Here is a 23,166-nt window from a genome sequence, read left to right on the forward strand (position 1 = left end):
AAAATAATCCACTGCCTTCAGACCATCAGTGTGTTTTATACAGGTATGCAGGGATGTAATATCCAAGGTTACTAGCAAATAGTCCTCCTCCCACTGAATTTCATTTAGCTTTGCTAAAAAGTCACCGGGGTCCTGAATATATGAGGGTAGTTTCATTACAAACTCCTGCAAGTAAAAATCTACGTACTTGGACGTGTTTTCAAAGGCACTGTTAATAGCAGAGATTATAGGCCGTCCTTGCAGCGGATTGGTCCCTTTAGGGATGAGGTAGAATGTCGGTAATGTGGGATGGGTTTTGAGGAGAAATTTCAGTTCTTCTTTTGTAATTAGTCCCTCTCTCACCCATTTATTCAGTTCCTTTGTGTATATATATATATATGCTTAGATATGTGCAGGCAACACAAGTAGAATCTAGGTCTTACCACACATGACACATCACAATGTTGATGTTAAGTACACAATGTACAGTGCTCCACAATCCATTACAGGATTGTTCTATGTAGGGACTACAAAATGTTACAAGAGTAATCATGATTTCCTCTGGGCCACAGAGGCACATTGTAACCTGTGGGAATGGAAAGTATGTGTTAAACAGAGTAAAAAATATATGTAAGATAGGTACCTGTTTCTCAGGTGATCCATAAAGCAGGCCATACAGGGGAAGCACTTCTACCTTCTTCCAGTAGCTACAGCTCCTCTGGAGAGAAGGTACAGGCTCTCTCACTTGCTCGGCCTGGCATGAATTCTCCCAGAGATGGCAAACAGCAGCTAAAATGGAGGAGGTGTTGACAGCAGCAGTGTCAGGAGGCAAGTGAATTATTTTTCAAACCACGGCATACATGTACGTTACGTACACAGTCATCAGCATAGACGGACACATTGGTCCACGAAAGTCACAATTACCAACATTAGCGTATGGTTGTGACTGGCATGCATGAAACCACCGCGCAGTCGGCTTGTGAAGGCGGCGGTAGGTTACGAATGTCAGCCATCGGCCGTCTACGACTGAACCTCAGAGCCCAGTCGGATCTGCAGCCCCCCCAGTACCTTGAAACCCTCACAGGTGAGTAGTCACACTTAATAAATACTGATTGATTGACTGAGTTGTTGAAACTACAATATTGATGACTTAAGTGCATCACCACCACTACAAATGTGCTGTAACATATTTACATAAGTATTACTCCATTGCTCTGTAATTTCCCTAACCCAAACATTAGTGTAGTGTGTTACTGTGCATAAACGCCATATTACCACAGTGCACTGTACAATACAATATATAAAACTTTATTCGGTTATTACAACCATCAAAGTATCAACCAACAGCCCAAAAATTGAAATAACAATAACAATACACAGATATATATACAAAAGTAGCAGCAATATGTCAATGTTTAAAATGCAGAATGCTTCAGAATTAGATACAATATTAGCAGCAGTGTATAATATCTACTCTCATCGGTAAAGGACCCTGATGTAAAGTGCCGGATGCCTTAGAACTGTATATAAAACTAGGCCGCAAACAGTAGCATAAAATCACTCCAAATAAAACCGTACAAAGTAAAACAGTTCATTAATATATATAAACGGTAAAATGCAGCTCATAATCTTTACACTGGTCTAATTTTTAAAATTGCATTGCGCTTGTACCAAACTGCCTCTAAAAATGTACTAACAGCTACAACAATTCTAGGGGAAAGGTCAGTTTTTAAAATCCTTAGTGCTATTTGGTATTGTGCAATCCCCAGTTCACGACAAATTGGAATAATCTACCTTCTACGAGGGGAGGAAAACTCCGGACAGAAAAATAGCAAATGTGATTCATTTTGGTCACACCGATTACACATTGGGCAGACTGGCTGTGCTAGTTTCCATTTGTGGGTAAATGATATTATAGGTAATATCCCCAAACGAATTCGTATGAGGAGTCTTTTAGGGAAAGCAAAAGGTATAAAATCCATGTGATCCTCTAGTAGTGGAGTAGATTTAAAATCAAAGAATGTATTAGTCAAAGATCCTGCAGAACTTTTTCTTAATATACATTCATTAATAAAGTTCCAGTAGGTAGTTTTGAGAAGGTGCATATCAATTTTCTTTATTTTAGTAGGTTCAGCCCAAAGTCTGTGAAGACCTAACTTTTCCAACCATGAGGACACATGTTTAATCCATGGAAGCGATCTGGCACCTGATATATTTAGAACTTCACACAGAGAAACCCTATAATCAACAAGCTCGGGTGTACACCAATAAGTCAATATTTTCAGGGCCAATAAATCTGATACTCTTTTTAATCCCAAGTCGATATACAGTGGAATAAGGGGTGTACTAAGGGGAAGGCATAATATTTTCCTAACAAAACTATTTTCTACCATTGCCAGAGGCTGGACATCAACATGACCCCAAACTTCAGCCCTGTAAAGGGCAGCCCCTTGCGCATTAGCACAGTAAATCTCCATAACGGGGGGATACTACATGATACCGTTCTTTTTTGTGTTCTCAAAATTGCATTTGACCTGTGCTCAATAAGAAGTATACTTTTCGTGATCGGATATAGCCATTTAAAACTATCCATAAATCGTACTCCTAAGTAGTCAACATTATCAACCCTCTCAAGGACGTCATTGCCTACCCGAATAGTCGTTTTACCTTTCTTGGCCCTCTTGCCTAAGATCATGAATTTTGTTTTGTTAACAATAAGCTTGAGTCCCCTCGCATTGCAAAAGCCTAGGAATTTATTAACCAGGGTCTGGAGACCCTTGGGAGACTTTGAAATGAGTAGGGAGTCGTCTGCGAAAAGTAGGATCAGTATCTTCCTTTTATTTGCATAGGAGAGCTGCTGTTCCGACCGGCTTGGAGGTGCACGAAAATAGGACCGGAGGCCCGCACTGCGGACGATCTACAGGGGGCCGGAGATGTGAATTGCTATGCTCTGGCTGTGGGAGCGGGACGGCTGTCTCCGCCTGCTGGGCCTGCTTAACCGGGATAATGAGCAGAGCGGGACGGACCCCTTTGATCTGGGGGGGGCACCTGGCTGTAGAATGGACTCTAGCACCATTGCTCCTTTGATCCGATTTGGCCTGAATTCTCGGGGGGGGGGGTGAGTCTGACCTGGCGCGTTAGGTGACCCTTAAGTTCAGTGGTTTATAAACGGGCACCCATTTTGTTAGCCTCTTATAGTGTTTTGGTGGAGGTTTGGCATCCATTTAGGCCTCCTCCCATGGGAGCTGATGAAGGGCACCCCCCCCGCCATAAGCACTAGGTACTGCCAGACATGGAAACAGAACTGGGCTTGCTGTGTACTGCTGAACATGGAAAGAGAGAGTGGGGAGTGTTCCTTCCCAACACTGGCGGCCATCTTGGAGTGTGTTGTTCCTATATATCACACTCATGGCCTGCTTTGTTTGTCCCATTTCCGCATTGTTGATGGTGAATATCTCCTATATGGCCTTGTATGAAATGGCCTGCCTGAACTGCTTTCCCTCTTAGGATTTATAGACACAGTTTGCCTCCTTGGAGTTTGTTTTTCCGCATTTATCCCACACATGTGGCTGCATAGTTTGCCCTAACACCGCATAGTTGGAGTTGCCTCAGAGTGACGGTCCAGTGATGTGTCTGGGAACTGCTGGTGCAAGATAGCGATTCGCGAACAGAACCACCATTTTGTTGTTTCTTGTCCTCTCCCTCAGTCCGTTGGACTTCATCCTGCCGACCCTCAGACATTGCTCCTTGGCTGGAAGGAATTATCTCTTCCCCCCCCCCTCCCAGGCCCCGTTCTCTCATATCACCTATTTCATCTCATCTCCCTCTTCTCTCTCTCTATACCCCCTTGGATATCTTATTTCTCTGTTCACTCTGTTGAAAAGTAATACAAAATCATTTAGTCTCTCCCCTTACTTGCTACGCCTCCTAGCCCCCTGTCCCTTGTGCCGTTTAAGTAAGCACTCCTTCTCCCCTTGTTGGGGAAAGATCCAATTACTTATACTCTGGAGTCTCAGTGATCCCTCTGAGAGAGTCCACAGCACCAAGGGAGCCACTCACAGTTGAGGTATGGTATGGCGCCCCTTGCCAAAGCACTCCCTCTCCCCTTTTTGGGGAAGGATCCAGTAGGTAGGCCTTGGAGTCTCAGAGACCCCTCTGAGAGTTAACTGCATAAAGGGAGCCTCACGCAGTTGAGACGTGGGAATGATACCACTTCCTCTGGGATCACAGCTTACCAGACCTTGGAGGAGGTTTTTACCCGCTTACCGGTTTGTGCCCCCTTCGCCCTCCCCCCTCTTTCATGATCTCTCTTACCTCTCCTACCGCTTTCCCTCTTTCATTCTTTGTCTACTTCCTTTGCTCCGATCCCCTCTCCCCTTAATCTCTCCCCTTGCCTGCTACGACTCCTAGCCCCTGTCCCTTGTGCCCTTTAACTAAGCACTCCTTCTTCCTTTGTTGGGAAAAGATCCAATTACCTATTCTCTGGAGTCTGAGTGATCTCTCTGAGAGAGTCTACAGTGCCAAGGGACCCACTCATTTGAGGTATGGTATGGCGCCCCTTGCCCTCTCCCCTTTTTGGGGAAGGATCCAGTAGATAGGCCTTGGAGTCTCAGAGACCCCTCTGAGAGAGTCCACTGTGAAAAGGGAGCCTCTCGCAATGGAGTTGGGGGCATGATACCACTTTCCCTGGGATCACAGCTTACTGGACTTTGGACGCAGCTATTACTCGTCTACCAGTTTGTACCCCTGTCGCCCTCCCCCTCTTCGTTCATGCTGTGTCTCTCACCCTCCCCCTCCTCTTTCCCTCCTTAATTCACTGTCTACTTCCCCTGCTCCTTTCCCTTCTTCTCTGAATCTCTCCCTGTGCCTGTTTTTTTTCCCTTACGCATATGTCCTTATAGTTTGTCTCGACCTAACATGTAACTATATAGCTATGCTCTAATAACTGTGTAACCCTTGTAACAATGTAACCTGTAACTATGGTCTGATTCTCAGGTAAAGCGCTTTGATACCTCTGGGTCTAGCCAGCGCTATATAAAACCTTTCAAATAAATAAGAGTCATTTACACAATTTTCCAAAACGTTGACCACATCGTTTAAATAAAGAGAAAACAAAGTGGGGCAAGCACACAGCCTTGCCTGACACCCCGCTTGATTGGAATACAATAAGTCAGTTCTCCACTTGGTCGCCAACGTACTTGGGCTTAATTATTCTCATGTAATTTACACAATAAATGTACAAGATTACTGGGAACACCTATATTGAAAAAACCTGCCACAAGTTGGAACGGGGGATAAGGTCAAAAGCAGCTCCAAGATCAATAAATGCTACGTACAACATACCCTTACGTAAAAGCACAGTTTTTCAATACAATAGTATCAAATCTAAAAATCTGATCTATAGTACTAATTTCAGTTCTGCAGCCTGCTGGAAAGGGAGACAGTATTTGCTTTTCTTCCATCCATTCTGTTAATTTGTTCAGAATTTGGTGACTAAAAACTTTTTGAGCATTGTCTTACAGGCTAATCGGCCTGTAATTGGATGGGTTGTTAGCAATACTCTTTTTGAAAATAGTTGTTATCTCAGCCCCCTCCATGAATCAGGGATCGGTCCCCCGGTCGACATGGCATTCGATAAAAGGATAAAATACGTTGACCAGATGAGTGGCTCTGACTTAAAAAGGTCACCTGGAATTTTATCAGGCCCAGGTGCTTTAGCTAGTTTAAGAGACTGTATTGCACTATTTGTCTCTTCAATGCTGAACTTGACAGGGCAGCTATGCAGCTCTTGCACTGTGGATGGTAAAATGGCATTGTCTACTATATTAGTCACACTATCAATGTCATCTGGCTTCCTTAGCGAGTAAAGTTATGAGAAATGGGACACCCAATTTTCGGGTGATAGAGTAAAACTCGGGTACTTAGCCCTTTAAAGGTGATTTTGTGCTACTGATTTCCAGAATGATCTACTGTCCTTGAATTTACTGGTTATAAGTAGGTCCTGCCAGAACTTGTCTTCCCAATCACTTCTAGCCTGTCTAAGTTGGGATTTGTAAATTCCTCTGGCGAAGCAATTTTCACCTCTACACCCTCAACAATAGCAGACTTTAATGAATTCTTAGCTACTTTACAAGCGGAATCAAATCAGGCATGATATCTAGAATGTGCCACATTAGTATTAGTCACCTCTTTATAAAATATTTTTTGAAGGCCATCAAACAACTGAGTGTGGACTGATAAGATAGGTATTCTTGCTGGATCTATCCCCTCATATTGGTCAAAAGAGGTAACAAACTGTCAAGTTCTGAGTAGACCTCTGGATTTGCCATAACTTTAGGCCATTTAACGGCTCGACGATTATTAGTTACTTGAGCTACAGGGACATTTGTGTTCATGGCAGCACACCCATATACCAGAGGCTCTCCAACAAGTGTCACCTCGAGAGAGTTAGGATCACTATCAGACCTAACATTAATTTTCATATTGACTAGTAGGTGGCACATTCTCACATCAATTAATACATAATCAGTTATACTGGCACAGATACCTCTCTTGAATGTTGGTGCACACACAGGGTCAGAGATAGGACGACCATTGAGGGCTCTAAGACCTCTCCCAATAATTGAGGGCTCTAAGACCTCTCCCAATAACCAGTGAAACTATTTGTAATGCACATAATGTAAGGTTTTTCCTTGAGGGCCCTAACAATTTAGGAATTCCCCACTGCTCATCCTCCTCCACAGTGATCTCAGTTAAAAGAGAGCACAGTTCAAAGGGGGTGTTAAAATCTCCCGCCACTATAATTCTTGTATACGGGGATAAGTTATCCATTATAGTGTCTAATAGTGCTTGAGTCGTAGACGTGTCATTAAACTGAGTTGACCTGACATAGATATTAAATATTGCCAAAGAAAGACCAGAGGGTAAAGTAACTAAAGTTCCCATTAAATCTAGGCAGTCTATTTCTATAGTGGTAAAGGTGCTGAAGCGACCATTCTTAATCAAAGTTAAGAGCCCTTCACTAGCTCTACAAAAGTGAAGTGCTGGTTTAGCATCTACGTTAAGGGATGTGTATTCATTTATATAAACTCTCTCTGTAGCCCATGTCTCCTGCAGTAGACACACATCATAACTCACAATATAACTCAGCCAATCCTTCAATACAAAATTGGGGCTCATGGCCGGAAGCAATAATTCCTTTTGCTGAATCTGTTTTACAGACGTCAAGTAAGTGTTATTATTTAAAGGACTGGGACCAGTAGGGACCTCTATACAACGTTTCTCCTTGTCCCTTCCAAGAACGGGATCAATAACCAACCCTATATCCCTGTCCACCCCAGAATGCAGGAGCCACGCACGTGAAAGGTCACCTTCTCGATCCTGTACTCTCGAACATTCCTTCCCTCCAATTCACCAAATCCATTCCCCTCCCGTGGACAGACCACTTCCTTGTCTTGACTCACCTCCCGGGGGCCTTCAAGAAACCCCATAACCCTCCAACTTTCACCAAAGATAGAGCCTGGGCCAGACTCTCGACCGACAACTGGGCCTTGTCGCTCGACGCTTCTACCCTCACTTTGGCAGTCGACTCCACCACGGCGGATACTCAGTTCAGAGACTGGATCGCCTCCTCCCTTGACAGCCTTATCCCCATCAAAAACCGAGAGGTAAAAATAAAAACCAAGGGACATGCCCCCTGGTATAATGCTGATCTTACAGTCCTGCGCAAAGTATGTAAAAAGGCTGAGAGAGCTTGGAGGAAAGATTGGCTCCACAGCAACAAGGATACCTATCGCAACGCGGTTAGACAATACAAGTCTGCCCTGAAATCAGCTAAATCGTTATTCTACGACATCAGAATAAAAACCTCGACTAACTCAGCCAAAGAATCCTATCAGATTGTCAAGGAATTATTAAACATCCCAACAGCACCTCCCCCTCACTCCCCCGCCACAGACAGAAGCAAGGATCTAGCCAAATATTTTGATTCGAAAATTCTACGGATACTTGACTCCCTCCCTACCATCAGCCCTCCTATCCTTGCCACAGCGGACGAAAATATTGGCCCACAGCTGAAAACTTTCAGAACAGTCTCCCTCCCCGAGGTGACGGCTACCCTTGCTAAAATGAAAAGCGGCTCCCCCCTTGACCCAGCCCCGGTAAGATTCCTAAAAAAGGTGTCTTCCACCATAGCCCCCATCATCAGGGATCTGATCAACTCCTCCCTAGCTAGTGGATCGGTCCCCCCCAACTGGAAGAACGCAGTCGTTAAGGCTTTGCTCAAAAAGCCCCAACTAAATCCGGACGACATGTCCAACTACAGACCGATCTCACTGCTCCCCTGCATCAGTAAGATGGCTGAAAAATTAGTCAATGCTCAGATATCCCAATTTCTCGAAACCCACAGCATCCTGCGCCAATCCCAAACTGGGTTTCGACCTGGCCATGGCACGGACACTGCACTCCTCGCCGTCATCGAGGAGGCAAGGTGTATCCTAGACTCAGGGGGCTCAGTGGCAGTGATCCTCCTGGATCTTAGCGCCGCTTTCGATACGGTGGACCACCGTGTCCTATTACATCGCCTGGCCAAGGCAGGAATTGTGGGTACGGCGCGAGCATGGATCGAATCCTTCCTATCCCATCGATCCTTCCAGGTGTGGGACGGCAATTCCCGGTCAGATCCTCTGCCACTGAAGAACGGAGTTCCCCAGGGGTCGTCGCTCAGCCCAACTCTTTTTAATGTTTACATGGCGCCCCTGGAAGACGTAGTAGCCCCCTACGGTATAAAAATAATTAACTACGCCGACGACACCCAACTTGTCGTATCCCTGTCCCACCTGGATAACCATCCGGACAGTCTGCTCCACTGTCTCCAGGACATTCATACCTGGATGTGTGACTCGGCCTTGAAGCTAAACGGGGCAAAGACCGAGATTATGCTCCTAGGCAATAAACGGATTACCTTGCCGCCCACGTCCTGGCCCGACACCTTCGGTGAAATCCCAGCCCCTAAAAATGAAATTAAGACCCTTGGAGTTTGGTTAGAACCGGATCTCACCATGAAAACGCAGGCAACCAAGACAGCAGGCACCTGTTTCGGTCTACTACGGTCCGTTCGTAAAATCCTGCCCCTTCTCCCCCTCCCATCCAGGAAACTTCTTGTCCAGGGCCTTGTTTTGGCACGGCTCGATTATAGCAATGCTATTTATCTGGGGGCCCCTGACTCCTTGTCCAAACTCCAACGTACTCAGAATGCGGCGGCCAGGCTCATCATGAACCTTTCCCCTAGAGTGTCGGCTAAGCCCGCCCTCAAAGCCCTACACTGGCTCCCTGTTCGCCAGAGAGTAGAGTTCAAGGCCCTATGTACCACCCACAAGCTTATGAATGGAGCTGGCCCTGACGCACTCAGACATATGGTTACCCCATATAAGGCCTCAAGGTCCCTTCGCTCCGACGCCGAACATCTTGCCACGGTGCCCAAATTCAGGAAGGCTCGTTCTGGCGGACGCCGCTTCTCGGTAAAAGCCTCCACAGCCTGGAACCTACTCCCCCTCAGCTTACGTTTGGAACCCTCCCACATAGTGTTCCGTAGGAAACTTAAAACATTCTTGTTTCCCAATTAATCCTTTCCTCCCCCCTCTCTGGACAGCGACAGGTTTAATAGCGCGGGGATGCCTACGGGTCACCAGGCGCTCTAGAAATCGCGAAATAAAATAAATAAATAAGAAGAAATCGCCCTGCTAAGTGGTTTCCCAGAACTCATACAACTGCAGCAGCAACTACACACAAGCTTAGATTTAAGAGTCCCTACATTTGCTGATAGTAGCCCAAGTTGAGTGCAAAGCTCATTCATTTTACTGTACAGCAGTTCATTGTCCACCAGAGAGCTATTCATAGCTACGGATGCACCTTGAGGTCCTGGCAGAGAAGTAGTGAGGGATGTAACCTGTGTTATAGGTTCCGAAGGTTCAACTCCTACAGGTTCATCCATAGGTTCAATAGGAACAAACCGGTTAGAGCAGGAGACATTTGTGATTACTGTGACAGTTGGATATAAAGGGCATGCAATCTTAATCAAGTGATCAGCAGAGATTATATCAGCAGACTTGGAAGGTGCAAGAGCCTGATCTAAGACAAGGGCAGGCTCAATAGTTTGGCTTCTAGATTGTGAGGCTTGTAGCAAGCAAGGACTCTCAGACAAGGTAGACGCTGAGTTAGTAGCCCTAGGAACACTTGGTGGTTTTAATGTGTCAGTATCCACCAGAGTGGTTCGATCTTGAGCTGTGGCCCCTAGTATGACCCCCATGCTTGATTGCACCTGATTTCTTTGGTTTCTTAATGTTATCATTGTGATTAACAATGTCCCTTGCCTTATGTTTCCACATTCTTTGGCCAAAACAAAAAGTAAAACAATCCTGTCACACAGTGTTTCTCAATCCTAGCATTGCAGTTTTCAGGGGGGTAGCCCAGCCTCTGCCAGGCTCTGACGGGCCCGCCCTTGTTCCGGGCTTGATCCTCCCTCTGCTTTATCCGCTGCGACAATGGATGAGTGGCGTCAGCTGTGCCAGTGCGACGCAGGGGTTTGCAAACAAAACAGGTGATGGACAGAATGTGGATCAATGTCACACACCCACCCCAGTCCAAAGATTTGGGCCCAAATCCATCGTTTTTTTGCACTCCACACCACCCTGGGTTAGACAATGGCGATATGCAAATCAGCTCTGACCCTGTGTCCCATGGGAACAGTCCAGTCCGAACTACAAAAGCCATGTCCTTCCCAGAACGGAATCAAGCATCCGAGGACCGGACCCGTTTCGAGGTAACACCTCTCATCAGCCCGGCTAGCTTGACTCCAGTGGTGTGGAGTGCCTGGGACCCACGTCTGAGCATCCCCAGCGCACCGAGGGCGGAATTTGCAAACAAAACAGGTGATGGACAGAATGTGGATCAATGTCACACACCCACCCCAGTCAAAGATCTGGACCCAAATCCATCGTTTTTTTGCACTCCACACCACCCTGGGTTAGACAATGGCGATATGCAAATCAGCTCTGACCCTGTGCCCCATGGGAACAGTCCAGTCCGAACTACAAAAGCCGTGTCCTTCCCAGAACGGAATCAAGCATCCGAGGACCGGACCGGTTTCGAGGTAACACCTCTCATCAGCCCGGCTAGCTTGACTCCAGTGGTGTGGAGTGCCTGGGACCGACGTCTGAGCATCCCCAGCGCACCCAGGGCGGAATTTGCAATCAAAACAGGTGATGGACAGAATGTGGATCAATGTCACACACCCACCCCAGTCCAAAGATCTGGGCCCAAATCCATCGTTTTTTTGCACTCCACACCACCCTGGGTTAGACAATGGCGATATGCAAATCAGCTCTGACCCTGTGCCCCATGGGAACAGTCCAGTCTGAACTACAAAAGCCATGTCCTTCCCAGAACGGAATCAAGCATCCGAGGACCGGACCGGTTTCGAGGTAACACCTCTCATCAGCCCGGCTAGCTTGACTCCAGTGGTGTGGAGTGCCTGGGACCCACGTCTGAGCATCCCCAGCGCACCCAGGGCGGAATTTGCAAACAAAACAGGTGATGGACAGAATGTGGATCAATGTCACACACCCACCCAAGTCCAAAGATCTGGGCCCAAATCCATCGTTTTTTTGCACTCCACACAACCCTGGGTTAGACAATGGCGATATGCAAATCAGCTCTGACCCTGTGCCCCATGGGAACAGTCCAGTCCGAACTACAAAAGCCATGTCCTTCCCAGAACGGAATCAAGCATCCGAGGACCGGACCGGCGACGCAGGGGAGCCTGGGATAGTGAGTCCCGATGCCTGGCTGCAACCTCGGTTTAATAGAAGCGCATCCCACACTACGGTGATCCTCCCTCCACTTTATCCACCGCGAAGATGGATGTGTGGCATCAGTTGTGCTGGTGCAATGCAGGGGAGCCTGGGATAGTGAGTCCCAATGCCTGGCATCCCCGGTTCAGTAGAAGTGCACTGTACACCACCAGTGACGGTATTTTGTGAGAACAATTCACATTTTACAAGTTGTTCATGATACATTTTTGGATTTATAATGTGCACATTTCTGTTACACACACATGTAAAGACTACAATGGGAATTATAAATGGATGTTGGACAGTAGACATTATGTGAGTTATGTGTAATGCTTTCTGAAGCAGTTATGTTTTGCCATATGACTTTTAGTTTACTCTTCATATATGTTACTCTGGACACTGTGACTAAGGTCGGAAATTGTTTTCCCGCCACACATAGGTACCCTGGGAGAGGGAACAGATGACAGCCTCCAGTGTACCGCCCATTTCCAGACTTTCAGTTCATGGAAGTAAGGGATATCAAGAACTTTCGTTTGAATAGACAAACAATACAGGATTTATGTCGTCAGTTGGAGCCTGATCTCCTTCCTCAAAACTTTAATCCCATATGTATCCCATCTATTGTGAGAATTATGGCAATATTGCATTTTCTGGTTACAGATTCCTTTCAATACCCTGTGGCTATATCTGGTGGTAAGTCACTACTAATGGTTAGTGGTGTACTACAAGACGTGCTTAAAGCAATGATGAGACAAATTGACACCTACATCCAGTTCCCAAGACACAACGTTTTAGCCAATGAGAAGGTTGACTTCCATGGGTTGGGTCACATCCCACTTTTGGTTGTAGCCATTGATGGCACCCATATTGCCTTAGTACCACCACAAGCCAGGGAATATGTTTGCTATAACAGGAAGCACTTTCTTTCTATCAAGGTGCAAGTTGTCTGCTTACCGGATTTGTCTATCTCAATTGTCTGTGCCCATTCCCTAGGATCAGACCATTATTCCTTCATTCTGCGGAAAAGCACCTTGCCCCAGCTGATGTCACAAATACTATCAAAGAGGGCATGGCTTGTTGGAAAGTTTGATCTGTTCCAACTTTGTATGGGTGATGCCAGGCAGTATTATCAGAAGGTGATGTGTAGTTCCTACTAATCCGTAGGATCTGCGTATTGTTTGGGCAGCATAAACTTGGGGCTTGGTGCCAAGATTGATTCCGGACACCCACGCAGGATATGTTGGCCTATAGAGCTTGCTCACAGTGCCACCATAAGCCCCAATAACCTACCAGCAAAAGTGAATGGTTACTGGCAACCACTGACCATGATAACTCCGACCTCTCAGGGATCAAGAAAACAGTAGATAACCTTTCGCTCAGTCACTCGTGCTCACTTATTCTCAGAGAAGTATACAGAGAATACGCAGTAGGGCGTCTTCAATATATTTATTGAACCAACATTATTCTTGTATAGGATACATGTGCTGCAATGATTAGTAGACAGAAGCATAAGAAAGTGAATATCAGCACAAAAAGCGTAAATAGTAGATATAGTTCTGCCATGGTGATAAGACTAGGGGCCTCATTTATGAGGCTGTGCGTCACTTTTACGCCGCCGGAGCATCCCTTTTTGTCAGGCACCAGTGGCGTAAAAAATGCGCATTGTTGCGCCATGTTTACAGAGTGACGCATCTAGGTAGATGCGTCACTTTGTAAACCCCTGCGCCACATTATACCTGCGCCAGGTATAATGTATGCAAGGGGGGCGTATTGACGCAAGGAAGGGTCGTAGAAGTGACGCAGTGAAATCTATGAGATCCCACTGCATCACTTTTAGGACACCGTTGCGTCAAAATCTTGCGCCTGCCTCATAGCAGGCGTAAGACTGACGCAGGCCCTTTCACATGGGGCTTGCCCCATGTGAAAGGACGCATTGCTGGAGTTGCGTCACTTTTGTGCCACACTCCAGCAATGTGTCACTTTTGCGCTTACAGATACGTCAGAAATACTGACGTATCTGTAACTCCTTGCGACATGATACGTCATACATTAAATATGACGCATCAGAGAGGAGGAGCCAAGATGGCGATCGGTTCGGACGTGTAGTCCCTCGGCTCCGGGGACCATCTCCGCCTTCAAGTCTATCCTGCCAGAGATCCTGTATTGAAGTGGCTGATTTCGATAGCAGACGCGCTCCGGCGACCCGCCACGAAATCCTGGAGCTTTTGCTCTCCTGCAAGTGGAGGAAACGCTCGGGCACAGTTTGCGGCCTGCATCGGCACAAAGACCGGGACCCTGCGTGAATGTTGAGGCCCGCCGTCAGGCTCGCGTTATCGGGCTTGGCGGCTGTGAAGTGTCGATCGGTAATTACCGCAGGGCAGCGGACCCTGCGACCCACGTCCCGCTGCACTGCTGGCGCAGAGACGAGCGACCCTGGCTGCAACTAGGATGTTATGGGCAATCGTACTGCTGTTTGTGTGACTTTTGCCTGCACCTCGACCCGCTAATGGCGGTGGACTCCCGGCCTGGCCAGGTACTCGGAGCCGAGCGGGACGGCATATTGGACGGACTGTGCTTCTGTCTGCACCCGGGCTCAGTCATCTGCCCCACGCAGCACGATAATTTGTTACTCTATGGTGCGCAGCCTGCTCCTACTCGGGGATTCCTTGCCTGACGCTATGGTGGACATAATGTGATGTATCCTGATAAGTCGGATGTGACCTGTGTTTCTGAACACATTGTGCGGGAAGACATGTCTGACACAATGTGTGCTACCACTCATGGCTATGGTATCTTATTGGCAGCGGTTCTTTCCCTCCGCTCTGATGTTCTACGTTCTGGCTGCGCCCTGCTGGACAAGATGGAGGGCATGCTCAGTGTATCGGCCCGTCTCAAGATGGCCGACTCGCAGGGTCTCGGCATCGCTCTTTGTTCTACCTCCGCCTGTGATAAGATGGCGACCTCTGGCGACAATGGCGCCTTCGTGACCCCAAGCCTGCCCATAACATCCGCTGCGGGAGGTCGGCTCCCGAACCCGTATGCCCCTCCGGAGCTTCTGCTACAGCGTGAGCCTTCCCTCCGTGTCGTGGATCCCCGAGACTCGCCCCGAGAGATGCAGGACGCAGAGATCTCCCTCCCTGTCCTGGCTGTACCCTACGAGATTAAGATGGCGTACTTTGCACCTTCCCTGGGACTCCTGGATTTGATTGTTCTGGACACATCGAGTTACTCGCACCACGGGGACTTCCCTGGACTGCCGACTACACCCGCATCGACTACACTGGTTTGCGGTGGTAAGGAGAAAACGGGACAAGGATAAACACTTCTCCTTTCGAACTGGCGGATTCCTTGTTACTGATTGTGGCGGATGGGGGAAAATGCTGCTATTACTTATGTTTCGATGGTGTTGACTCTGTGCTCCATTCTGTGATCTGGAACTGTTTTTTTTGCCACCAGACTACCGACTCCTGTTCTTGCACCGCTCATGCGGGTGGGGCAGCCGGGGGGATAGTTTTCTTTGAGTGTCCGGGGCACGCATTGATGGTGCTGGAGGAATGTATCGGGGCATACGCTGCTGTTTATGGTTTGGGGGTTTCCTTGTTGCTGCCCTGGGTGTCTTAGTTGGGTGTTGCTGCCTTGCTTTCACTGTGCGCTGCTGCTGTGCTTCCAGTTTCCTCCGTGTATTGGGCGTGTTATTACTATTGGGCGTCAGGCTTTGTGTTGCTACTATTTGCACGAGAGAGCGGAGCCGGGGGACGGATAGTGGGCTCCTCCCCACCTTTCTTTATTTTATGAGAGCTTTAGGATAGTATCCTTTTCTTACTCTCTATATTTCGGGACTCCTTTTATTGGGCGACAGGCACACTGCTAGGGGGGGACAGGCCGTAGCCAGCTGCAGGGGTGCAGGGTGGGGGGTACACGGGGGGGGGGTTCTTTTTGTTTTTCTTTTTGGTTCTATGGGCCTTCTATTCTTTTTCCTTTTTTTCTTCCTTTGGGTTTAGACGTTTCTCTTTTGGGTGCCGCGCAGCGACTCTGGTGGTTTCATCCGCTATATGCTTGTTTATCCTGATTGTCCAACACCAGCATTGACTTGTTGTGCTATGATATCCTGCTCACGTCTATCCTACAGGAAAAACTTTTAAAACTAGACCTCAGTCCTTCTGTAACGTATCCTCTGAGCTCTTATTATGCTGCAATGTACCGTATGTGTGAGCCCTCGGGCTCTTTGTTGAATTGTAGTTGCCTTTTCTATCAATAAAGGTCTTCCAAAAATTAAAAAAATATATATATATAACGCATCAGGAATGTCGCAAGGAGTGCGCACTGAAAAGTGACGCCTTGCTGCTTTCACGCAACGATGCGTCATTTCTCATAAATGAGGCCCCAGGGGCCTCATTTATGAGGCTGTGCGTCACTTTTACGCCGCCGGTGCGTCACTTTTTGTGACGCACCAGCAGCGTAAAAAATGTGCCTTGTTGCACCATTTTTACAAAGTGACGCATCTAGGTAGATGCGTCACTTTGTAAACCCCTGCGCTGCATTATACCTTCACCAGGGATAATGTATGCAATGGGGGCGTTCTGACCCTGGAAAAGATCATAGAAGTGACGCAGTAAAATCTATAAGATTTCACTGCGCCACTTCTAGGACCCAAATGCGTCAATTTCTTACGCCTGCCTCACAGCAGGTGTAAGACTGACGCATGCCCTTCACATGGGGCTTGCCCCATGTGAAAGGACACATTGCTGGAGTTGCTTCACTTTTGTGACACACTCCAGCAATGCGTCACTTTTGCGCCATACAGATACGTCAGAAATACTGGCGTATCTGTAGCTCCTTGCGCAATGATGCGTCATACTGTAAATACAACGCATCATTGGTGTTGCAAGGAGGGCGCATTGAAAAGTGACGCATCGCTGTTTTCACGCAGCGATGCGTCACTTTTCATAAATGAGGCCCAATGTATTTATGCTGGTACAGACAATAAGGCAGTAGTCGAAAGTACTCCTAGTATGTGAGACCTATTCTAAGTGTACCTAGAGTGTGTGTAGGTATAGAGCCAAGAATCCCCCCAAGGGATGATCCAACAACATCATTACCTGGTGGGATAGAATGATGGAACCCGTCTTGGTGACGAACTGGACACCCTTCACAAGATGTCAGAACGCTGCGTGGTTGAATTCTCAGCATGCAAGGACCCTCGGTGTCAGCGGAGGTTCCTCCTCTGTTAATCTAGCGGGAAGCTCAACTTTTATAATAGAAAGCAGCCTTTTGAGATGCGTATAGATTAGGGATGTTATGGATATGTAGACAGCCCTGCCACCTTGTAGATGAAGATAGAGATGACATTTGTACATAGTGCAAAAAGTGACCTTATACATGATGTTCAGGGCATTGTGATAATGTTGTGCAAAGCTAGATGTGTAAACAAGTTTAGTTTCAGGGAAACTAATCCAACATTTTTGCACACAAAAATATATGAAAAAAAGGTTATTGCTGAAAAATAGGACAATGTAAGGAATAAGCTGTTTCGCAACATGGGCCTAACTCTGGAATATAACACCCATTCCTCATACTAAGAGTCGATACATAAAAGCTATCTCTAAAGCTAGCAGAATGTTTAAAATCATTAACAAAAACAACTCTTTAAATCATCTAAAAGCTACCTAGAATCGGAAATATGAAAGCTAAACAAGCCTTAAAGCTAATATAAATCATCTATAAGCAACAAATATATAATGAAAAACATAAGAGTTAATATACTGTTTAAGATCCCAAGCACTCAGAAAGCCATGGTGCATAGAAGAGAGAGAAAAATAAACACAATCTGCTTTGGTTTGTTTTGTTTAAAAACAGGCCAAATCATTCCCACACAGAAACAACAATTTTGTTTTATGTGTTCTGAGTCCATCCAACTCCAACATCAGCCGTTGACAGCGGAGGTCCGTGTAGGTAAGCGAAGTGGGGCGTGGGGAGGGGTGAAAGGAGGGAGAGTCGTCATCTGTCAACTCCCTCGCACCGCCCCACTGCACTTAACTGCACAGACCACTGCTGGTCGTTGAGGCAGGTGCTGTTACCCAAAGGTGATCCACAGAGCTGCCGTTCACATCCCTAGGAGCTGAAGCACCCCAGGTTGGCTCCAAGAATGCATTCATCATGGAATATGCTGGAGACAACAATACGCATGGGCTGTCAAAGGTCCATCAGTACTTCAATGTACGGTGATAAAACTAATTCTGATCTGAGACATATATCCAGGACGCATTTGTGGCTACAAAGCAGACAGCGGAAGACAGGTTGTATGCAATCAAGCTAAACAGACCTGAATGATCAGAACCAATGCCTGTTCAGTTCCTGAAGCTGAGGTATGCCGAAGTAGTATACCATGCACTCACAGCACCAGCAATGCTGTCTCCATTCCGGGTTGAACTGGGATGTCCATTGCAGAGCAGAAAAATTGTAATCTGAATTCCCACCCCATGTAGCAGGACAAGAGGGAGGCCTCCAAGACCACTTCCAAACACGGAGTGTATGAAAGATGGTATACCTCCAAAAATCGTCTGAAAGGTGCTAATCAAACCAGAGTCGATACATTTATAAAAGTACACTATTCCCTTCGTATCAGGCATTTTAAAGATACAGTGGACCAGTTCCCCAAAATGCAGCATGAAGTTAGTGTGGAGTAGTTTCTGTAAATCAGACAAGGACCTTAAAACCTGAATATCAAACATCTCTTTTTTTTTTTTTTTTATATCCTCATTTGCCTTGCCCTCCGTTGAGAATCGCCGACCACCTTGCGTGTCACATGCCAGAAGGCTTCAGATCTTTGCCCTCTCATGTATTGAGACACGATTATTAATACTGGCGGAAGAAGAATCCCAAACGAAATGAGGGGAGGGGGATAGAGTACGAGCACGCCCTTACTCCTTCTCCATCTCGGTATATTTCAACCTGCCGGACCAGCAGTATCTCGACGGGCACCCTTATACTTGGTCCATGGAGTATTCTAGGCATAATCATTGGCCCCGGGGAAAAAAACAAAAAAAAAAACCCGGGATCAACTTCTCCACTGAACCAACATGTCCCAAAAGGCCAGATTTCTTTGGTTCCCCGATCTAGCAAGGTCCACTTTAGATGTTTCATATAACGCTGTTAGCCAGCCCGAGTGTGACGGGGCAATATTCTCCACCCAAACTTTACAAATTTGCCTCCTGGCTAGTAGAATCGCATAAAATAAAAAGGACCTGGCCTGGCCAGTTATGCCTTCCTCGAGTCCAAAGATGATTAGTGGCAACGTGATTGACAGCGAAATGTTTAAGATAGAATCCAAGGACCTTTTTACTTCCTCCCAAAAGCTGGCTATATGGGGACAGTCCATGAACATATGCACGTCCGATGCTTCCCTGTAGTTGCATTTATTACATTTCTTTCCCGGGAGGAATTTAGACAATCTCAGGGGCGTGAGGTAGGCCCTGTGTAGCGTGAACAAGTGGTTCCGCCTAAGCCAGGCTGGTTTCACAATTTTATATAAGAGGGTGAAGGATTTAATCCATATCGCCTCACATGGGAGCCCGAGCTCTTCACCCCATAGTTCATCTGGGAGAACCAGGTCTCCATCCAGCTCCTCCAACAGAGTCCAGTACCATAGGGCTACCTCCTTCCCTCCCCCTGGGCGCTCTACCAGCTGTTGTTCCAGACTACTGATCTTTCCCAATGGGACGCCTTTCCTGCTCAAGACCTTGGCCCAACTTTCTAGTTGTAGATTTTTGAATCTGGTGAAGCCCGAGCCCACCTTTTCCCGTAGTTCCTCCCAGACCCTCAACCTCCCTTCAACAACAAGCTCCCCCCATCTTACCACCCCGGACTCCCTCACAGGGATGGACAATCTGTCTTGCAAACATAGAGGTAAACCCGGGGAATCCCATAACGGTGAATAGTTGGAATAATAGGCCAGCCCTACTCTTTTCCTAATATGAGACCATGCTGTCCCTAAGGATGCTAGAATGTTTAATTTAATCTTTTAAAAAAATTTCTGGTTCCCAAATTTGAATAAGAACCTGTCGGTTACCAAGTCCGACCCCTTCAGCATGGCTTTAAACATTGTCCCAGATGATGTACTCAATGGCGTTTTTAGAAGCATTCTCGTATGGGACAGCTGAAAAGCCCATGCATAGTACTGCAGGTCCGGAAGAGCAAGCCCACCCTTCTCCCTTCTCCTCCTCAACTTTTTCCATGCTAGTCGAGTGAACTTATAATTCCATATAAAAGAATTGATTTCTCGCTGACTTTTATCCAGCGATTTACCATCAAAGGCCAGCGGGATGGTATTAAAGATGAAAGTAAATTTAGGTAGGATAGACATCTTGACTAGATTAACCCTACCCAAGATGGTCAGGGGAAGATGAGTCCATGATCTCATTAGCCTCATGCACTCATTATGTATACGCTCTAGATTGTGATGAGCGATGTCCCCTATTTCTTGCACTACCCTAATGCCGAGGTATCTCATGGAGGGTGTCACCCCTAGATTTAAATTGGGAATGTTCCAAGAAATGATCTCAGTTTTACTGGCATTGATTTCGTATCCAGATATACCCCCAAACTCTTCCGCCCTCTTAATTACTGCGGGAAATGCTTTGGCTGGGTCTGACGTAAAGATTAAAATATCGTCCGCGTATAATGCAGTCTTCCTCTCCCACTCTCCGAACTTGAATGGTAAGATGTTTTCGTCATCCCGCAGGATCTGGGCAAACGGCTCGATGTAAAGATCGAAAAGAAGAGGGGAAAGCGGACATCCCTGCCGCGTTCCCCTCGTAATTTTAACAGAGTCGGTCAGAACACCGTTTATCAGGAGCCTCGCTGAAGGAGCGCTATACATCAGAGAGATAACTCGACAAAAGCCCTCGCCAAAGCCGAACTTCTTTAAGACTGCCTCCAAGTAAAACCAATTGATCCTGTCAAAGGCCTTTGTCGCGTCTAAGGTGAGAGTGGCTAAAGGGAGAGAGAAGGTCGAGGCTATGTCAATTGCCCCGAGAAGCTCATACGTTAAATCAGACAGCTGCCTCCCTTTGATAAAACCCTTCTGGTCTTGCTGCAGTATTTCCCCTATTACCGCCCCCAATCTTGCTGACAAGATAGATGCAAAAATCTTATAATCGCTGTTTAAAAGCGAGATTGGTCTATAGGATCCACAGTCTGTTAGATCCTTCCCTGGCTTGGGAATTAAAACAATAGTCGCCTCTCCCCAAGACTTTGGAGGGGCCTCACCATTCTTCAATATTCCATTAAAGAGGGTTGTCAATATTGGAACAACTGCTGCTCCCAGGGCTCGGCATAACTCTCCTGGCAGACCGTCCAGGCCGGCAGCCTTTCCTTGTTTTAGTTGTCCCATAGCCTTACTGACCTCAGCCTCCGATATGGGCATCTCCAGACAATTGCTCTGAGCTATTGAGAGAGTAGGCAAAGTGATGTTGTCCAACCAAGTATCTCTTTTGCCAATATCATTCGTGATATCCTCCCTGTAGATCTCTTCAAAAAACTCAAAAAAAGCTTGCCCAATCTCCTGATTAGAGGTCCTTGCCAGGGCCTCTCCCTCCGTCTTTATCTCTCTAATGTAATTCTTGGCTTGCTCGGACTTAACTTTCCAAGCTAAGATCCTACCTGCCGCTTCCCCAAATTCAAAATGCGACATCTTGCTCGCCTCCCATCTTTTCGATACTCGCTCCTGAAGAATGTTCTCAAGCTGTCTTTTCATTGCTCCGAGTTGTTTTTGTTCCTCCTGAGACCCCAAAGAGGCCCCCAACTTATCCTCAAGGAGCCTCATCTCCAGCTCGAGCCTGTTTATCAGTTCTCTATACACTTTCCACCTATAAGAGGCTCTGTGATACATCCTCTAAGGAAAGCTTTTAAGGTTTCCCATACTATGGCAACCTCCGCAGAATCCAGATTAGACTCCAAGAAGGAAGTGGTTTCCGATACAAGATAGGCTACTTCCTCCGCTTCCAGTAGTAGAGTGCGGTCAAACGACCAGGAAGGATGTTTCACCTGAGACTCTAGCTTGAGAACAAACGTTAAAGCTGAGTGATCAGACAAGTGATATGGGAGGTATTCTATTGTATTTAGTCTGTCTTTGAGGCTATAGCTAAATAAAGCATAATCTATCCTTGATTTATGCTTATATTTCAAGTTTCGGAAGGAGACCCCAAGTTTATTACCCACCCTTTCCCGCCACAGATCTGCCAATCCAAGTTGCGACATTGATGTAATAAGTGACTGCCTTGATTTGGAAGGGATACTCGCTCTAGACCTTGGAGATTTATCTAATTTAGGATTGAGCACAATGTTGAAGTCTCCGACCCATACAATAGGATCTTGCGAGGAAACTAAATTATTGCTGATGATATCAAGGAAAGTTTTATCATCTATGTTAGGGCCATAATAGCCAACCACTGTGCAGATCCAGCCATCCACTGACATTCTTAACAACAACCATCTACCACTTTGGTCCTCTTTGGAATCCAAGATCTGAACATTTGCTTATTTTTTTAAAGATAAATAGGATCCCTCTGATATTTGCGTTATGATCTGTGCTAAAAAAACTATCTATCCATCTATGTTTTTTTAATAAACCTATAACCTCAGCCTTCAATAGATGTGTCTCCTGCAACACAATGATCTGCGCGGAGGAGTCCCTAAGATATTGCAGAATCCTTTCTCTTTTGCTCCTCACACGCAGACCATTGACGTTCCTGGACAGGAACTGAACCGACATCAGCATGTAACTTTCCACTCTCCCCTTCTATGCTGCCTCCTGACTAACCTTTTATTTTCACTTTCACTGGCTACCCAACTAAAGAGCAAACCATTCTTAAAGAGAGCAAGCTTATGAGGATTTTTTATTATTTTGCCTCTCACCCCAACCCTCCCCCCTCCCCTGGAAAACCCACCCATACTTACTCCGGCTGGATGAAAAACCGGATTTGCGTCTTCCGACAGCTCCCCCCCCCCCTCCGCACCATCCCGCCACCGCTAGACCCAGGGGCTATTCTAAAAACAAGCTATCAGGAGACTTTGCTTGACCCTCACCCATGTGAAAACAAAATTAGTAGTGCCCAAACACCCAGAATATTAATGCTAAAAGATAACTCATTTGCAAAAGTGTTTGTCTTGTTCCCCCTTCTCAGCTATTTTGTGAATATATATATATAATTGACAGCACCTCTTGCAGCACGGAGGTAGAGGCAATTGGAAGCGGATAAACAGACCTGAGTCCCACTGGAGGGCTGTGAAATATCGAACAATGGCAGAGAAATGAAGCTGGCAAACCGACCCTACCGAA

Source organism: Lissotriton vulgaris, chromosome 7 (genome assembly GCF_964263255.1).
Source record: "Lissotriton vulgaris chromosome 7, aLisVul1.2, whole genome shotgun sequence".
Classification (NCBI taxonomy): domain Eukaryota; kingdom Metazoa; phylum Chordata; class Amphibia; order Caudata; family Salamandridae; genus Lissotriton; species Lissotriton vulgaris.